This window comes from Equus przewalskii, chromosome 9, assembly GCF_037783145.1.
Source record: "Equus przewalskii isolate Varuska chromosome 9, EquPr2, whole genome shotgun sequence".
Taxonomy (NCBI): Eukaryota; Metazoa; Chordata; class Mammalia; order Perissodactyla; family Equidae; genus Equus; species Equus przewalskii.
In genome coordinates, this window is record NC_091839.1 from 47828924 (window position 1) to 47836283 (window position 7360).

Consider the following 7360-nt stretch of genomic DNA (forward strand, 5'->3'; position numbering starts at 1 on the left):
GGGGAAGAAGAAGGGAAAAATTGCATTTTGAAATAAATATCTTCCACTTTTCATTTACCAAAATTAAAATTAATTCCATAGTCAAATCTTAGGTTAGGACGTAGGTACTCGCCAGAGTGAATATAAATTCATACAACTTTTCTAGAATGTAATTTGACAATAAATCCCCCCAAACTTAAAAGATGACAACCTTCTGGACTTTGCAGTTTCATTCCTTAGAATTTATCTAAAACAAGCAAACAAAAAACACAAAGTGGGTAAATATGTTCAGGGATATTCATCACAGCATTATATGTAATAGCAGAAAAATTAAAAACAAATTAAGTGCCCAATAAACAATACAGGTTAAATAAATAATGGCATATTGTATTGATAGTCATTTTTATAAAGTATATTATAATAGTGAATGACTGTTATTAAATGAAAAACAAATTACAGTAATATTACAATCTGATTGGTTTCACTTAGTAATAATATATGTGCAAAAAGAAAGAATGAAGAGATATATATGTGTGTTATCAGTGGGCATTTCTTCCTTTTATTGAGGTCATATTGGCTTACAATATTGTGTACATTTCAGGTGTAGATCACTATGTTTCCGTTTCTGTATAGACTGCATCATGTTCACCACCAACAGTCCAGTTTTTATCCATCACCATACATATGTGGTCCTTCAGCCCTTTCACCCTCCCTCTACCCCCTCCTCTTCAGGTAACCACTATGCTGTTCTCCTTATCTATGTGTTTGTTTATCTTCCACATATGAGTGAAACCATATGGTGTGTGTCTTTCTCTGTCTGACTTATTTCACCTAGCATAATACCCTCAAGGTCCATCCATGTTGTCACAAATGGCACAATATTGTCTTTTCTTATGGCTAAGTAGCATTCCATTGTATATATATATGCGACATCTTCCTTATCCATTCTTCCATTGATGGGTACTCGGGTTGCTTCCATGTCTTGGCTATCATGAATAATGCTTCAATGAACATGGGAGTGCATATATCTTTTTGAATTACTGATTTTATATTCTTTGGATAAATGTCCAGTACTGACATAGTTGGATCATATGGTATTTCCATTTTTAATTGTTTGAGAAATCTCCATACTGTTTTCCTTAGTGGCTACACCAGTTAGCATTCCCACAGGCGGTGTATAAGATTTCCCTCTTCTCCACATCCTCTCCAACACTTGTTATTTATTGACTTGTTAATTATAGCCATTCTGATGGGTGTGAGGTGATATCTCATTGTAGTTTTGAATTGCATTTCATCAGTGGGTATTTCTTAATTTTTTGTGTTTTGCAGCATCCTTCAGATTTTCTATAATAAACACGTTTTCATTTTATAATAAAAAGGGAGACATTTTTAAAAAGAAAATCAAAGTAAACCTTTCTTTGGAGGCACAGTAACCAAAGCAAAACTATTTTCCATACAACTATATCAATTGACAGATTCTTGTTATTAGAGAGAGGGCTGAGAGATTGTGAATTCAAGTCATTATGATGAAGGCAGTAGATAACATCTGTCATATAATAAAGGAGTAAGATATCTGTGTCCTGTAATTTCTTCTTTAAAGCAAATATTTACTTTATAATTAAATTGGTGAGAAGTAAGACAGAATTGGAGAGAACAATCCTTGGTCCTATTGCAGCACCTGTTGAAAGGATGGGCAAATAAGCTTTCATGTGGGATACAAGTTCATCCCCATCATTATGACTTCTCACTAACATTAATGGGATGAACTCTGCATGCCAGGTGTCTTACAAACATTATTTTATTTCCAAATCTCTTAAGAACAGTGAAGGATAGATTTTCTTTTCGCTCTTTCTCAGATGAGAAAACAAAGCCTCAGAAGTTAAACGACTGGTCAAGTGAAGACGTGAACCAGATCTGCTGCAGTTCTAAGTTCATGTTCTTTCCTCTACACTAATCTGCCTCCCCACAGGACACTTTTTTACATCAACAACCCACATTATTAACATTTCCAATAGCTGCATTTCCACATCCAGTAATTGATTCAATATTTATTGAAGGACAACACATCCCAGTGACTATATAAGGGGATGGAATAGCAAAAACATGTTGCTTCCCTTCACCATGTACCAAGTCCATAATGAAGACTATGGGGAAAAGCAAACAAACGATTACAAGGGAGTATAATGAGAGAGATGAACCCTGATGAGGGGCATCTAACTCAGAATGGCATTGAAAGGGAAAGTTTCTGGGAGGCATTGATATCTCATTTTCATTTCAATGAATGAATCAGAATTCACCATGTGAATATACGTGGCAAACACACAAGCAGAGAAGAAAGAACTTGAGAAATGTATGTGTTCATACAACAGCATGGCAGTACTGGAGTATGAAATGCAAGTTAAGTGGTAAAAGGACATGGGTCCAGAGAGGTAGATAGGAGTCAGATCATATGCTCTGCTCAGGAGCTTGAACTTCTTCCTAAAGGAAAAGGGGATACAAATATTTTAGCTCACATACTTCTCTAAGTACAAAAAAAAACTTTTTTCATTTCTTGTCAATAATGTATACTAATTATTTACATTTACACACATGGACTACCGTTGTAAAATATTTGTCAGAATAGAATTCCATTTAAGGTTGATCACTTAGGCTACAGTGTGGAAGGTGGATTTACAGGAGGCAAGACTGAAGCCTATTACAGAAATCAAAGTGAAAAGAGAAGACTGAGGGACTGGTCTACAATGGGTGGGAATGGAAAGAAAGGGATGAGCTTAAGAAATTTTAAAGAAATAGAATTGACAGAACGTAGGGACCAATTAAATGGTAGAGAGATGCCCAAGAATAAAGGATGAAACACAAGTCTCTGGCCTGTTAAACTGGTTGAATGATTATGTCATACAAAGAAATGGGATATAAAGGAAAAAGGCAGGTGTGTGTTGTGATGGGAGTTGAGCATATGAGGTAATATCTGTTGTAATATCTTCTCTTTCATTTCTGATTATTTATTTGAGCCTTCTCTCTTTTTTTCCTAGTGAGTCCCAGTAAGGGGTTGTCAATTTTGTTTATCTTTTCAAAGAACCAACTCTTAGTTTCATTGATCTTTTCTGTTGTCTTTTTAGTCTCTATTTTATTTATTTCTTCTCTGATTTGTATTATTTCCTTCCTTCTACTCAGTTTGGGCTTTGTTTGTTCTTCTTTTTCTAGCTCTGTTAGGTGTAGTATTTGATTGTTTATTTTAGGTTTTTCTTGTTTCTTGTGGTAGGCCTATATTACTATAAACTTCCCTCTTAGTTCCACTTTTGCTGCATCCCGTAGATTTTTGGTATGCTGTGTTTCCATTTGCTTTTGTCTCCAGGTATTTTTTTATTTCTCCCTTGACTTCTTCATTGATCCAAAAGTAGTTCAGTAGCATGTTTCCTCTACATATTTGTGATTTTTCCAGTTTTCTTCTTGTAGTTGATTTCTAGTTTTATACCATTGTGGTTGGAAAAGATGCATGATATGATTTCAATCTTCTTAAATTTATTGAGACTTGTTCTGTTTCCCAACATATGATCTATCTTTGAGAATGTTCCACATGCACTGGAGAAGAATGTGTATTCCGCTACCTTTGGATGGAATGTTCTACATAGAGCTATAAAGTCCATCTGACCTAGTGTTTCATTTAAGGCCACTGTTCCTTAGTTGGCCTTCTGACTGGATGATCTATCCACTGATGTTAGTGGGGTATTAAAGTCCCCTACAATTATTGTGTTGTTGTCAATTTCTCCCTTTAGGTCTGTTAATAGTTGCTTTATATACTTTGGTGCTCCTATTTTAGGTACATATCTATTAATGAATGTTATGGCTTCTTGGTGGAATGTCCCTTTTATCATTATATAATATCCATCTTTGTCTCTTGTTATCTTTTTTGGCTTGAAGTCTATTTGGTCTAAGTATTGCTACACCTGCTTTCTTTTGGTTGCCATTTGCTTGGATTATCATCTCCCATCCCTTCACTCTAAGCCAATGTTTGTCTTTAGAGCTGAAATGGTCTCCTGGAGGCAGCATATTGTTGGGTCTTGTTTTTTAATCCATCCAGCCATTCTGAGTCTTTGATTGGTGAATTCAGTCCGTTTACATTTAGGGTGATTATTGATATATAAGGGCTTAATACTACCATTTTATCTCTTGTTTTCTAGTTGTTCTGTATTTCTATTGTTTCTTTTTTCCTGTGTTTCTGTGTGCAATTTCAGTTTGATAGTTTTCTGTGACGTGTTTCTCAGTTTCTTCTTTTTTTCTGTTTTGTGACTCTGCTCTGTTTTTTTCTGTGATTACCATGAGGTTTGCATAAAAGATCTCATAAATGAGATAGTCCTTTTTCTGCTGACACCATCTTCTCTCCATTTGCCTATGCAGCTTCTCTCCTTTTCCTCTTCACTTTCTAAGTTTTTGTTGTCACAAATTAACTCTTTTCATATTATGACTTTGTTACCAAATTGAAGTGGTTATACTTATTTTTAATGCTTTCTTTCTCTTTAGCCTTTATGTTACACTTAAGTATTTACTAACCTATTCTAGTATCAAGTTGCAATTTTCTGATTCTATCTGTCTATTTATCTTCTTGCTTAAAGCTTTGTATATCTTTGCATTTTTGTTTCAATAGGAGAGCTCTTTTCAAGATTTCTTAAAAGGCAGGTCTAGTGGCAATGAACTCCCTCAGCCTTTGTTTGTCTGGGAAAGCCTTTATCTCTCCTTCATATCTGAAGGATAACTTTGCTGTATACAGTATTCTTTGCTGACAGTTTTTATCTTTCCATATTTGAATATATCATTCCACTCTCCCCTAGTCTGTAGAGTTTCTGCAGAGAAATCCACTGATAGCCTAATGCTGGTTCCTTTGCAGGTTACTATTTTCCTCTCTCTGGCTGTCCTTAATATTCTTTCTCTGTCATTGACTTTTGATAGTTTTAATATACTGTGTCTTGGAGAAGACCGGTCTTTTACATAGAGATAGTTGGTGTTCTATTAGCTTCATGTACTTGTATATCAAGTTCCTTTCCCAGGTTTAGGAAGTTCACTATTATTTCTTTAAATAAGTTCTCTGCTCCTTCTCTTATCCTTCTGGGATACCCACTATTCTTATCTTGCTTTTCCTAATTGAGTGAGATATTTCTCCTATAATCTCTCCATTTTTTAAAAATCTTAGTTCTCTCTCCTCTTCCATCTGAATAATCTCTAGATGTCTATCTTTGAGCTCACTTAATTCTCTTTTCCATATGGTCTGCTCTATTTCCAATGCTTTCTACTTTATAATTCATCTCATTTATTGTGTTCTTCAGCTCCAGAATTCCTATTTGGTTCTTTTTCAGAGTTTCAATCTCTTTGGTGAAGTACTCCTTCTGTTCACCAATTTTATTCCTGAGCTCATTGATTTGTCTTTCTGAGTTTTCTTGTAACTTGCTGAGTTTCTTCATGACAGCTATTTGGAATTCTCTGTCAGTTAGATCACAATTTTTCTGTGACTTCAAGTTTAGTTTCTTGAGAATTATCATTTTATTTTTGTGATACTGTGTCACTGTAGCTTTTCGTGGTACTTGATGAGTTATTCCTCTGCTGGCACATTTGTGTTAGCCAACACCTTTCTTATTTGGTTACTTTGATTCTGAGTGCTTCTGGTTGTATGCAAGAGCCTGCACTTTCCACCCTCCACTGCCTCTGCCAGAGGTGTCATCAGTGCCCTTGTTGTGTTGCTTGTGTCTCTGAGATTGCTGATGCCTTGCTGCTTACAGTGTCACTGCAGTTGTGAGTGTCACCACTGGGGTTACTGGGCTGGTGAGTACTTCAGCTGCTTCTGGAGTCACCTGGTCATGGGCTCCCCTACTGTGGCAGGAGGAGGGGGAGAGTTTGGCTGGAGCCAGGGTCATGGGCTACTCCACCATGTTCAGGTTTTTTGGGTCTGTAGGTGCTGCTGCCAAAGGTGAAGGAGCTGAAGTTGCAGGGAGACGTTTTGTATTGTGAGTTTGTTACCAAATTGAAGTGGTTATAGCTGTTTTTAATACAACTACATTAAAAATATGGGGGTACCGGGGGTCATGGGCTCTGCTGTCATTGTTACCTGGCTCTCTGCAGGCTCTCTATGGGTTTGGGAGCTGCTGATGAATGTTCCACCTGTGCTGCTGCTCCTGAGTTTTCTGGGGATGTTGGCACCACTGCTGCTGAGGTGCTGGTTGTTCTGGTGTCACTGCCATTGCCAAGATGGGCCACCTCTTTTGGATATATACTCCTTGATTATCTCTTTGTATGACAAAAATTGTCTAAAATAATTTTCTATAGAGATAACAAGAAGATAATCCAGTCATTATTCTAATGTGATTGCTCAAAATTTACCTGTTAATATTAATGGTTGGAATGTATAAAACATGAGACTTCAACATAGACACTTGTCATTTGTAATACTGCTAAACTTTCTGCCTTGCAAACACAGCAATTCTGGTAAATTCTACTTCACATTATTCCCATCCCAAAAGAAATATATGTGAACTGAACTTTTTATTGCATTATTAAATATGTTCCAACAGGAAGAGAACTTCCGATTTTACTAGGCTTCAATGAGAAGTGAATTCTCCACTTACAGTTTTACATATGTGAAGATTGGAAGAATTTTCCACAGATTAGCTTCTGGCTCCAAACATTTCAAATATTGTTTCTCCTCCATTATCCTCATACTTCCGGTGCCAGGCACCAAAAGATGCATTCGTACAGCACCTTCAAGTTACAATGCAGTGTGAGTCAGCACAGTGGAGAGTAGGAGTATTCCTGGAAGCCATTCCTACACAAGGCTTGCTAGCAATAACTTAACTGTATATACATCCCACTAAACCTACACGAAAATGTGTCCCCAATTCAATTTGGATCCCAAAATGCCTACAAACTCCCAAAACACAAAGGAAATTTGACAGAAGGTAAGTCAAACTGGAAATAGACAATGGTCTTAGAGTGAGTGAGAAAGTATATACAGAAAAATTACCATTAATATATCTTACTTTTGCACAGCATACAAATACATATAACCCTGTGAACACATTGCTAAGTTTCCACCCAGAGCCTAGAAAGAGACTCAGGCAAGTAAGATGCTCTGAAGCTTATTTAACCTTCATTGGCTTTATGGTAAGCCCGCTCTGGCTGTGAGAGATATGCAGGTAGAGAGGAAGACTTTACAAATACAGGAGAGGGCACAATGATAATTGAGGGCTTCCTATGAAGGACAGAAGGTTGGAGTGCAGGACGCAGGAGCAGGAAAGGAGGTAAAAGTCACTTCAATATAGGCAAATTTGTGTATGTCGGAACAGGAAGGTGAGGGACAGCTTACCTTTTATCCACAATTTTCTATAGGAAGTAA

At 36.7% G+C, this 7360-nt stretch overlaps 1 long non-coding RNA gene across 1 annotated transcript; it reads right to left on the reverse strand.

Moving 5' to 3' along the window:
* Positions 1-511: 511 nt before the first annotated feature.
* Positions 512-6904, reverse strand: LOC139073354 (uncharacterized). The gene is made up of 3 exons (XR_011521992.1): positions 6594-6904; positions 6077-6288; positions 512-2457 (listed from the first exon to the last, which is right to left on the reverse strand). It is a non-coding gene; the product is annotated as an uncharacterized lncRNA (long non-coding RNA).
* Positions 6905-7360: the final 456 nt, after the last annotated feature.